This window comes from Amblyraja radiata, chromosome 14 (assembly GCF_010909765.2).
Source record: "Amblyraja radiata isolate CabotCenter1 chromosome 14, sAmbRad1.1.pri, whole genome shotgun sequence".
Classification (NCBI taxonomy): domain Eukaryota; kingdom Metazoa; phylum Chordata; class Chondrichthyes; order Rajiformes; family Rajidae; genus Amblyraja; species Amblyraja radiata.
This window is the reverse complement of record NC_045969.1, coordinates 58,776,001-58,788,188: the sequence shown is the minus strand read 5'-3', so window position 1 is coordinate 58,788,188 and position 12,188 is coordinate 58,776,001. Positions and strand designations below refer to the sequence as shown.

Sequence of the window (12,188 nt, the reverse complement as noted above, 5' to 3'; positions counted from 1 at the left end):
TAAAGACCCAGTTTCTATGCTGCATCTCTGAACTAAGTATCCAGAGTAAACCAACGTGTTCATAGGGAGAATGTACAAACTCCACATAGACAGCACTCGAGGTCAGGATCAAACCTGGGTATTTAGCGCTGAGGCATCAGCACGACCAGATGCACCACTGTGCTGTGTAGGAATAAATTACAATAAATTTGGAGTTAAATTACTTTTGTTGGCTACCCACACAGTTCTGCCTTCTGTGGTTCTGGCTTGTATTACTGCAGATAAGATCTTGAACAAGGGGCCTAAAACAAGCAAGCAATTTCAGTTTCCTGCACCAAACTGCTGCAAGAGGAAGTACATTATCTGGTTCTGAGAAATGTGTCTTTTTCTCTCCCCTCAATCAGTGACAAGCTCTCACAAGAGTGCCTCAGGCAAAGAGTGCTCCTTGTTCATTGCAGCGAGACCAAGCATAGACTCGGTGACCTTTTCACTGAGCACTTGTCTGCCAAGGCCTGCTGGTACTCCCGGTTGTTAACCATTTTAACTCCCTTCCCATTTCCACACTGACCTTTCTGTCCTGTCCACTGTTGGAGTGAGGCCACATACAAAATTATTTATTACATATAGAGCTTTCCTGTGTATCATTGTGCATTGGTGTAGCTTTAACACATTTAATTATTTGCATCTTAGTAATGACTAGACTAAGTGGGACCCGTTGGGTCCCAGTCACACGGGAGGCCTGGTCCCCCAACACAACCCATTCCCCAATGCAATATTCCACCACTCACCTGTTCCCCCAACACAATATTAAGGCTCATTTCCCCTCATCCTCCAGCACTTCATTCCCCTCCTCTTCATGTGTGGGAGGGGAGAAGGGGAGTGGGGGAGGAAAGGGGGTGTATGTGGCGGGTGGAGTGGGAGGGGAGGAGGGGAGGAAGGGTGTGAGTGGGCGGGGGAGTGTAGGGGGCGGAGAGGGTGGTGTGGGGGGAGGGGGGGTGTGATGTGGGGGGGTGTGTATGGGTGGGAGGAGAGAGAGGGGGTGTGGGGGAGGGGTGTGTGTATGGGGTGGAGGGGAGGGGCGTGGCTTGTGGGGGGAGGGGTGTGTGGGCAGGAAGCAGTTGGGGGGGAGGGGTGTGTGGGTGGGGGGGGTGGGTGTGGGGTGGAGGGGTGTGTGGGCGTGCGTGGGCGGGGGTATTATGGGGAGGGAGGGGTGTGGAGGCAGGGGGGAGGTTTGTGGAGGGGAGGGGCATGGGGGCAGGGGGAGTGATGTGGGGGCAGGGAGGGGTTGTGTGGGAGGGGGGGTTGTGGGGGGATTTGTATGGGCGGGGGGGTGGTTGTGAGGGGAGGGGTCTGTGGGCAGGGGGTTGTGGGGGTGGGTGGTATGGGGGGAAGAGTGGGTGCAGGGGGGGTGTTAGGGGTAGTGGTGTGGGGGCAAGAAAAGACGGGGAAGAGCCATGGGGGAAGAGGACGGTATCACACAGGAGCCAGCGAGGGGGACCAGAGGGGAAGGGGCTGGAGCTGGCGGTGCAATGGGGACTCACAGCGGGCGCTGGTCATTCTCCTCTGGGATCAGTCTCCGCTTTCCGTTTGACGACATCCTCGACATCTCCAACTCCACGCCGCTTCCGGTCTCTCCGAAAATTGTGTCCGGTTGGAGGCCTCTGCCGGCCATCCAGCTGCAGTAAAGACGCAATGGCACAGGTAGGGGCAGACTGTCCAGGGGAGTGACAGGAAAAGAGACCAAACTGCACGGCACTGACTGGCAGGAGAGGTGATCGATCTACACACGTGCAGTTTTTAAGATTTTGAAACCTCGCTAACTTTTACAATTTATCACCGATCAAAACTAAACTTGTTGCACTCGCAGCACAGGAGAACGGTGAGTGAGCTGGCGAAAAATCGTAGCGCTATCGAGTACCGTATTTGGCAAGTAGAAAAACTGTTTAAACCGGAAGAGCACAAGGTCAGAGTACTGGACTAAGTGGGACCCGTTGGGTCCCAGTCAAACAGGAGGCTTGGTCCCCCAAAGCAATATTCCGCCACTCACCCATAGCTCCCAACTGCACACGCGCAGCTCATTTCCCGGAGCTCGGAGAAAAGACGGGGGAAGAGCCATGGGGGAGAGGGGATAATCACGGGGGAGGGGGCAGGAGCCAGCGAGGGGGACCAGAGGGGAAGGGGCTGGAGCGGCGGGGCGTTGCGATGGCAGTGCGTTTGGGACTCACAGCGGGCAGTGGACTCTCTCCTCCGCCGGGATCAGACTCTCCGCTTTACGTTTGGCGACATCTCCGACGCAGGGCCAGGCTGCGCAGGAAGGGGCTGACCTTACCGGGGGTGTGACAGGAGAAGTGATCAATCCGCGCGGCGCTGGCTGGCAGGAGTGGAGATCGATCTACGCACGCACGGTTTTTACGATTTTTAAACCTTGCTAACTTTTACAATATACTACCGATTGGAACAAATCTTGTCGTACTCGCAGCACAGGAGGACGGTGAGTGAGCTGACCAAAAATCGTAGCGCTATTCGCGTACTGTTTTTGCACAAATAAACAAAACGTGCAAACCAGAAGAGCACAAGATCAGAATTTTAGTTAGAGACAGATGGACAGACAGGCAGACAGACAGACAGACAGACAGATTTCCATTGTGCTGACTTAAAGAAAATAAACTAGGTCTGAATGTGCTTATAGATACAGATGCTTATTCTATAGATACAAGGAACAGCAGATGGTGGTTTACAACAAAAAAGCACAAAGTGTTGGAGGAGCTCAGCGGGTCAGGCAGCATCTGTGGAGAACTTGGTCAGGTGACGTTTTGGGTTGGGACCCTTCAGACTGAGTCCATAGTTTTCTAAAGAAGCTTTCTTCCCCCCCCCCCCCCTCCTCCCTTCTCCAATCAGTCTGAAGAAGGGTCCCAGCCTGAAACATCATCTGTCCATTCCCTCCATAGATGCTGCCTGACCTGCTGAGTTCCTGAGGATTTCCTGGAGCGTATATGAGATGGCTTTCTAACCTAATATGCAGAAGAACCAACTAGAGGGCAGGGCACCCTAGACTGGATATTGTGTAATCAGGAAGGACCAGTCAGCAATCTTGTTTTGCAAATTAGGCAACATATTGGGCAACAATGACCATAATATGGTGAAATTCTGCAATAAGATTAAGACTGACACGGTTAATTCAGAGACGAGGGTCCTGAACTTAAAGAAAGATAACTTTGAAGGTACGAGTCAGGAATTGGCTAGGATAGACTGACAAATGATACTTAATGGGTTGACGGTGAATATGCAATGGCAAAGATTTAAAGATCGCGTGGATGAGTTACAACAATTATTCATCCCTGTCTGGCGTAAAAATAAAACTGGGAAGGCGGCTCAACCGTGGCTAATGAGGGAAATTAGGGATTGTGTTAAACCCAAAGAAGAGGCATATAAATTGGCCAGAGGAAGCAGCAAACTGGAGAACTGGGAGAAATTTAGAATTCAACACAGGAGGACAAAGGGCTTAATTATGAGGGGGAAAAGAGCATGAAAGAAAGCTTGCGGGAAATATAAAAACTGACTAAAAGCTTCTTTAGATATGTGAAGAGGAAAAGATTAATGAACACAAATGTAGGTCCCTTACAGTCAGAGACAGGTGAATTTATAATGGGAAACAAGGAAATGGCCGACCAGTACTTTGGTTCTGTCTTCACTAAGGAAGACACAAACAATCTCCCAGAAATACTAGGGGACTGAGGAGCTAGTGGGAGGGAGGGACTGAAGGAAATTCACATTAGTCAGGAAATGGTGTTGGGTAAACTGTTGGGACTGAAGGCACATAAATCCCCAGGGCCTGATGGTCTGCATCCCAGAGTACTCAAGGAGGTGGCCCGAGAAATCGTGGATGCGTTGGTGATCATTTTCCAATGTTCTATAGACTCTGGATCCATTCCTGTGGACTAGAGGCTAGCCAATGTAACCCCACTTTTTAAGAAAGGAGGGAGAGAGAAAACAGGGAATTGTAGACCAGTTGGCCTGACATCGGTAGTGGGGAAGATGCTTGAGTCGATTATTAAAGATGTTATAGCAGCACATTTGGAAAGCAGTGACGGGATCGGTCAAAGTCAGCATGGATTTATGATGGGGAAATCATGCTTGACTAATCTTTTGGAATGTTTTGAGGATGTAACAAGTAGAATGGATAAGGGAGAGCCAGTGGATGTGGTGTATCAGACCTTTCAAAAAGCCTTTGACAAGGACCCACACAAGTTATTAGTGTAAAAAATTAGAGCTCATGGTATTGGGGTTAGGGTATTGACATGGATAGAGAACTGGTTGATAGACAGGAAGCAAAGAGTAGGAATTAACGGGTCCTTTACAGAATGGCAGGTAGTGCCGCAAGACTCAGTGCTGGGACCCCAGTTATTTACAATATATATTAACGATTTAGACGAAGGCATGTATTGATGTGGATAGAGAACTGTCTGGCAAACAGGAAGCAAAGAGTAGGAGTAAACGGGTCCTTTTCACAATGGCAGGCAGTGACTAGTGGGGTACCGCAAGGCTCAGTCCTGGGACCCCAGCTATTTACAATATATATTAATGATCTGGATGAGGGAATTGAAGGCAATATCTCCAAGTTTGCGGATGACACTAAGCTGGGGGGCAGTGTTAGCTGTGAGGAGGATGCTAGGAGACTGCAAGGTGACTTGGATAGGCTGGGTGAGTGGGCAAATGTTTGGCAGATGCAGTATAATGTGGATAAATGTGAGGTTATCCATTTTGGTGGCAAAAACAGGAAAGCAGACTATTATCTAAATGGTGGCCGACTAGGAAAAGGGGAGATGCAGCGAGACCTGGGTGTCATGGTACACCAGTCATTGAAAGTGGGCATGCAGGTGCAGCAGGCAGTGAAGAAAGCGAATGGTATGTTAGCTTTCATAGCAAAAGGATTTGAGTATAGGAGCAGGGAGGTTCTACTGCAGTTGTACAGGGTCTTGGTGAGACCACACCTGGAGTATTGCGTACAGTTTTGGTCTCCAAATCTGAGGAAGGACATTATTGCCATAGAGGGAGTGCAGAGAAGGTTCACCAGACTGATTCCTGGGATGTCAGGACTGTCTTATGAAGAAAGACTGGATAGACTTGGTTTATACTCTCTAGAATTTAGGAGATTGAGAGGGGATCTTATAGAAATTTACAAAATTTTTAAGGGGTTGGACAGGCTAGATGCAGGAAGATTGCTCCCGATGTTGGGGAAGTCCAGGACAAGGGGTCACAGCTTAAGGATAAGGGGGAAATCCTTTAAAACCGAGATGAGAAGAACTTTTTTCACACAGAGAGTGGTGAATCTCTGGAACTCCCTGCCACAGAGGGTAGTCGAGGCCAGTTCATTGGCTATATTTAAGAGGGAGTTAGATGTGGCCCTTGTGGCTAAGGGGATCAGAGGGTATGGAGAGAAGGCAGGTACGGGATACTGAGTTGGATGATCAGCCATGATCATATTGAATGGCGGTGCAGGCTCGAAGGGCCGAATGGCCTACTCCTGCACCTAATTTCTATGTTTCTATGTTTCTATGTAATATCTCCAAGTTTACGGATGACACAAAGCTGGGTGGCGGTGTGAGCTACGAGGAGGATGCTATGAGGCTGCAGGGTGACTTGGATAGGTTGGGTGAGTGGGCAGATGCATGGCAGATGCAGTATAATGTGGATAAATATGAGGTTATCCACTTTGGTGGCAAGAACAAGAAGGCAGATTATTATCTGAATGGTGTCAGATTAGGAAAAGGGGAGGGGCAACGGAATCTGGGAGTCCTTGTTCATCAGTCATTGAAAGTAGGCATGCAGGTGAAGCAGGTAGTGAAGAAAGCAAATGGTATGTTGGCCTTCATAACCAGAGGATTTGAGAATAGGAACAAGGAGGTAATTCTTCACAACTCGCAATGCCAACTGCTTTACAAACTCCAAGTCTACGTTCAGAGGCACAAGGCACTGCAGATGCTGGAATCTTGAGCAAAACACGAAGTGCTGGAGGAACTCAGTGGGTCAAGCAGCATCTGTGGAGGGGATGGACGGATGACGTTTTGGGTTGGGTCCCTTCTTCAGACTGATGGAGTAGGGGGGGAGTAAGCTGAAAAAGAGAGGTGGGGCAGGACAAAGTCTGGCAAGTGATAGGTGGATACAGGAAAGAGGGGTTTGATTGGCAGATGGGCAGACGAAGGCTGGCGATGAAAAGGAGACAAAAGGGTATCAGACAAGGAGAGGAGTGAAATGAGAGGCAGGTGGGAGAGATATGGGTGGAAGGGATGGGGTGGGCGGAAAGAGGGGTGGCATAGTGGGAGAAATGGGTGCATACAAGGATAAGGGTGACAGGAAAGAGAAGGGGTAAAAGGGGGGATGTGTTCCCTGAAACTGGAGGATTTGATGTCATACCGTTGGGTTGTAAGCTACCCAAGTGGAATATGAGGTGTTGTTCCTCCAGCTTGACTGTGGCCTCACTCTCAAAATGGTAGAGGCCCAGGAAAGAAAGGTCATGACATAATGGGAAGGGGAGTTAAAATGGTTCGCAGCTGGGAGATCCAACAGTCCTTGGTGGAGCGAGTTTATGTGTTCGGCCAGACGGTCACCGAGTGAATGCTTGGTTTCACCGATGTTCAAGAGGCTACATCGGGAACACTGGAGGCAGTGGATGAAGATAGAGGTTAGGGCAGGCAGGTCAGTATGGGAACTTTAGCAAGTCAAAGTTACTTGTTTAGCACCTCTTCCTCTACAGGCCCAACAATGAGCAAACATCTAGGCGGGTGATCATGGGAGCGACTATAAGGCGGACGTGTGATATTTCTTGTCGGCTCCTGTGGTCAGATAGGGGTAGGGGGAAGAGACTGATAGTGTCCGATTCTATTTTTAGCAGGCTTAAGTTATGCTTTAAACTCGCAGTTACAAACTAATTACTGTGGAAGGACATCCAAGGTCCAAGGAAGTCTCAGACATTGGATTTATATAGTGGTTGGCATGGTGGTGCAGCCGGTAGAGCCGTTACCTCACAGCACCAGAGACCCAGTTCGATCCGCACCTCGGCTGCTGTCTGTGTGGAGTTTGTGCGTTCTCCCTGTGGGTTTTCTCCGGATGCGCCAGTTCCCTTCCACAGCCCAAAGATGTGCAGGTTTGTAGGTTAATTGAACTCTAAACTTGTTCCTGGTGTGTTGGGAGTGGATGTGAAAGTGGAACTGGAACTAATGTGAACAGAGGGCGGATCGATGGTTAGTGGGTCAAAGGGCCTGTTTCCTTGTAGTTTATCTCTAAACTGAAGTAAATGATGGCAACGTTTAAAAGAGGCCCAGTATTTTGGTTTAATAAAGCACTTGGACAGTTACATGGATTGCAAAGGTTTTGCGAGGAATTTGAGCCAAATGCAGGCAAGTGGGACCAGCATAGATGGGGCTTATTGGTCGGTATAAATGAATTGGGCCAAAGCGCCTGTTTCCGTGCAGTATGCCTCTCATGGGATAATTTAACAGAAATGGTTAGAACAGCAGGGTCTAATGAAGCCGTCCAAGCAAAACCTTGACTGCATTTGTTGTTGATTGTACGACCACATGCTGGGTAGAAATAGTGCCAAAAGGGTTAACTCTTCAAAACTAGTTTCTTCTGACCGCGGTGAGCTACTTTCAGCAAGTATCAGGCATAAGCAAGAGGATGTGGTTCAGATTGGCCAACTAACTTTTCCATCTTCATATAATACCTACTAGTTACCACTAGTTACAATCTATTTCGCAGCAGTCAACAGCAACTAAACGCAAGTTTGTCTTCCCTAAAATTATCTGGAAATTTTGTTATGTTTTTCGAAGGAGCATTGAACATGGGGAGGACAATATTACTCTGGAATTTTGAGTGGTGTGGTTTTTATTGTGTAGTTCCTTCCAAAATTCTGATGAAGGGTCCTGACCTGAATCGTCACCTATCCATGTTCTCCAGAGATGCAGCCTGACCTGTTGAGTTACTCCAGCACTTTGTGTCCTTTTGTGTATTACCAGCATCTGCAGTTCCTTATCCTGCTCCTCCTCTCTTCCAAATTTCTTCCCCACCTCCAAAGAATCAGTGTGAAGAAGGGACCTAATCCAAAACATCACCTATCCATGTTCTTCAGAGATACTGCTTGACCTGCTGAGTTACTCCACCATTTTGAGTCCTTTTGTGTATTAACTAACATCTGCAGTTCTTTTGTTTTTATTTCTCTCCTTCCAAAAGCTATAATTCTTGTGGCGTTTCTAATATCTGAAATGTGTTTGCATGTTGAGTAAATTTTCAATAATCGTTCTGTGCTGTCTTCTTTGAACATCTCAGAGGTGTAGCTGCAGAAACTCTCTCTCATTGCAGAGCACCAGGCTCAGTCCTGAACTTAAGCACTATCTGTGTGGAGTTCCCATGTTTTCTCTGTGATTGGCTTCTTTTAAATGTTCCATTTTCCTTCTACGATGACAACATTTATAGACAATAGGTGCAGGATTAGGCCATTCGACTCGTCGAGCCAGCACCGCCATTCAATGTGATCATGGCTGATCATCCACAATTAGTACCCCGTTCCTGCCTTCTCCCTATATCCCCTGACTCCGCTATCTTTAAGAGCCCTATCTAGCTCTCTCTTGAAAGTATCCAGAGAACCTGCCTCCACCGCCCTCTGAGGCAGAGAATTCCACAGACTCACCACTCTCTGTGAGAATAAGTGTTTCCTCGTCTCCGTTCTAAATGGCTTACCCCTTATTCTTAAACTTAATTTAAATTAAATTTAAAAGACACTTGGGCAAGTATATGATAGGAAAGGTTTAGAGGTATGTGGACATAACACGAGCAGGTGAGACAAACTTGGATGGGGTATCTTGGTCGGCATGGATGAATTGAGCTGAAGGGATGTGCTGGCGTTGGACAGAGTCCAGAGGAGATTTATGAGAATTATCCCAGTATGATTGGGTTAACGCATGATAAGTATTTGATGGCTCTGGGCCTGTACTCGCTGGAGTTTAGAACGATGTGGGGGGACCTTATTGAAACTTACTGAATAATGAAAGGCCTGGATAGAATGGATGTGGGGAGCATGTTTCCACTAGTGGGACAGTCTTGGACCAAATGGCACAGCTCAGAATAAAAGGACCTACCTTTAGAAAGGAGAAATTACTTTAGTCAGAGGTCTGTGGAATTCTTTGCAACAAATGGCTTTGGAGGCCAAATCATTGGCTATTTTTAAAGCAGAGATTGGTAGGTTCTTGATTAGTAAGGGCACCAAAGGTTATGTGGAGAAGGCAGGGGAGTGGGGTTGAGAGGGAAAAGTAGATCAGCCACGATCGAATGGCAGAATAGACTCGATGGGCTGAATGGCCTAATTCTGCTCCTATGACATGAACTTATGAAGGGCCTGTTTCTGTGCTGTATGACTTAATGAACACCATGGGGAAAGTAGAATGAATACAAGGAGCTTAATTAATATCTTTTAGGAATGTTATTGCCTGGGAAAAGAGACGGGTCCTGACCCGAAGCGTCACCCATCCATGCTCTTCAGAGATGCTGCCTCACCCGCTGAATAACTCCAGTACTTTGTGTCTTCCTTTGGTAAACTAGCTTTTGCAGTTCCTTGTTATTAAATGTTACCTGTCTACAGGTACTGTTTGAATGAATTAGTATATTGTACTCTCTGATGAAGGGAGAGTATTTCAGCTGAATGCAGGAAAGCCTTACAGACACAATTCTTTTCAGCTCAGTTATTTCCAAAGCAGTAAGGTGTTGCTTTGTTGACAGCTTGTAGATTGGTCGCGCACCCTCTATATATGGAGGAAAATGGAGCACCCGGAGGAAACCTACGCGTCACAGGATGAACGTGCAAACTCCACACAGACAGCACCTGAGATCAGGATAAAACATGTCTTTGGTGCTGTGAGGCAGCAGCTCTACCAGCTGTGCTGCCCTAAAACTGCCCTGTGCTGCCCTCAAACAAATTATTTATTTTGTTTAATATAAGTCTTTTTGCTTTGGATTTTGAAGAGGCTGTAAACTCATCTGTTCTTGAATACACACAATAATTTATAATACAGTACGATTTAGTTCAGTTTTACGTTAAATAAATATCAGTGTGATGCACTATGCTGAGGGCAGCACAGTGGCACAGCTGATAGAGTTGCTGCCTCACAGCGTCAGAGACTGCGGTTGATCTTGACCTTGGGATTACTGACTGTGTGGAGTTTGCGTGGTCTCCCTGTGACCGTGTGGGTTTCCTCTAGGTGCTTCAATTTGCTTCCAAGTCCTAAAGACGTGGGGGTTTTTAGGTTAGACACAAAATGCTGGAGTAACTCAGCGGGACAGGCAGCAGCTCTGAAGCGAAGGAATGGGTGAAGTTTCAGGTTGCGACCTTTCTTCAGACTGTTGGCCTCTGCACATTGCTCGTGTGAAAGGAGTGGATGCGCAAGTGGAATATCGTAAACCTAGTGTGAACGGATAATCTATAGTCTGCGTGGACTCAGTGGCCGAAAGGCCTGCTTCTGTGCTGTACCTCCAATCTAAAATCAAATGTATGTTGAAATATTTCAACTGTTGCCAATAGCATTGAGCATAGAGTCATAGAGTCACATCCATCTCATCCATGCCGACCAAGATGCCCGATCGAAGCTACTCCCATTTGACTGCATTTGGTCCACATTCCTCCAATCCTTTTCTACCCATGCAGCTGTCCAAGTATCTTTTTAACAGCATTGAGCAAAAGCACATACAAATGTTATACTTATTATACAACTTGTATACAATAACTAAATCCACAACATTACTTACCAGTGATGGCCAATAAATAAGCTTGAAAATACTACTTTGGATCGGCAGGAGAAAAGTCTTCAGGTTATTTCTTAAATAGGACTCTTCCCCTCGAAACTGAGCCGTACAATGAAGGTATCGAGATGTGTAGCCGCCTCTACCAAATGCAACACTACTCAGCACAGCCCAAGTTCCGATGCAGAGCTGTGGCTTGTGACGTGTGACTGTGCTGTTACGGTACTAAAGCCACAAACCATCAGTGTATGCAGCAAACTTGTACCTTGGTGCACCCGCTTCATGGGCACGACAAGGAATCATGTCATGTGCCTAACAAACACAGCCAGGAAGTTAGGTTTGGTTGAGAGATACAGCCATTCAGCCCATCGAGTCCAGACCTGTTCGCATTAGTTCTGTGTTATCCCACTTTTTCATCCACTCCCTACACACCAGGGCCAATTTATGGAGGCCAATTAACCTACAAACCCGCACGTTTTCGGGACATGGGAGGTCACAGCAAAACGTACAGAGCACCTGGAAGGAAGCCATGCGGTTATAGGGAGAATGTGCAAACTCCACACAGACAGCAACCGAGGTCTAGGATCGAACACAGCTCTCTGGCGCTGTGAGGGAGCAGCTCTACCAGCTATGCTGCCCTCAGCATAGTGCATCTTACTGTTCTCTTAATCATTCTAGAGTTGGGTCACTTTCCAGGTGCACCAGGCATCCATATGAAGTGGGGCAGCAAGTTGGTGCAGGTATTAGAGCTGCTGCCTTACATCGATAGAGACCAGGGTTCGATCCTGACCTTGGGTGTGACTGTGTGAAGTTTGTACGTTCTGTGGGCTTCATTCGGATGCTCCAGTTTCTCTCTCACATCCGAAAGATGTACAGTTTAATTGGCCTCCTTAAATTGTCCTTATAATGTAGGGAGTGGATGTGAAAGTGGGATGGCATAGAACTAGTATGAATGGGTGATCGATGTTCAGTGTGGACTCGGTGAGCCCAAGGGTCTGTTTCCAAGCTGTATCTTACTATTATTTCAATTAATGAATCAATCAATTATTTATTTGTATTATTGAACTAATGTGCTTGCAAATCGGCCGCAAGTAAGAATGTCATTGTTCTGTTACCAGTGCATGTCACACTTACACACTCTTGGCCCTTGAGTAAAGGATCAGACAAGTTAAGGACATTTTAAAATCCATTTCTTTTCAGCCTGTTTTTTGTATCTGGTTGATCAACGTGTATGAAACCCTAGCACCAACAGTTTCAATACTGTTTATTTCAAAGCAATCTAAAAGAGGCATTGAATCTTTACAAATGTAAAGGGTCCAATATTGCATTTTAGTCTAGTTTATTGTAACGTGTAACGAGGTACAGCAAAAAGCTTTTGTAGCGTGCTATCCAATCAGCAGAAAGATAATACATGATTACAT

At 47.0% G+C, this 12,188-nt stretch overlaps 1 protein-coding gene across 1 annotated transcript in view; it reads right to left on the bottom strand.

Moving 5' to 3' along the window:
* Window positions 1–10,855, bottom strand: part of LOC116980847 (kelch-like protein 13) — a 44,093-nt gene extending 33,238 nt beyond the window's left edge. Inside the window, exon 1 of the mRNA XM_033033464.1 lies at window positions 10,774–10,855. The gene's annotated coding sequence lies outside the window, so the exon portion shown is untranslated. The remainder of the gene's footprint in view (window positions 1–10,773) is intronic.
* Between the last annotated feature and the right edge of the window lie 1,333 nt (window positions 10,856–12,188).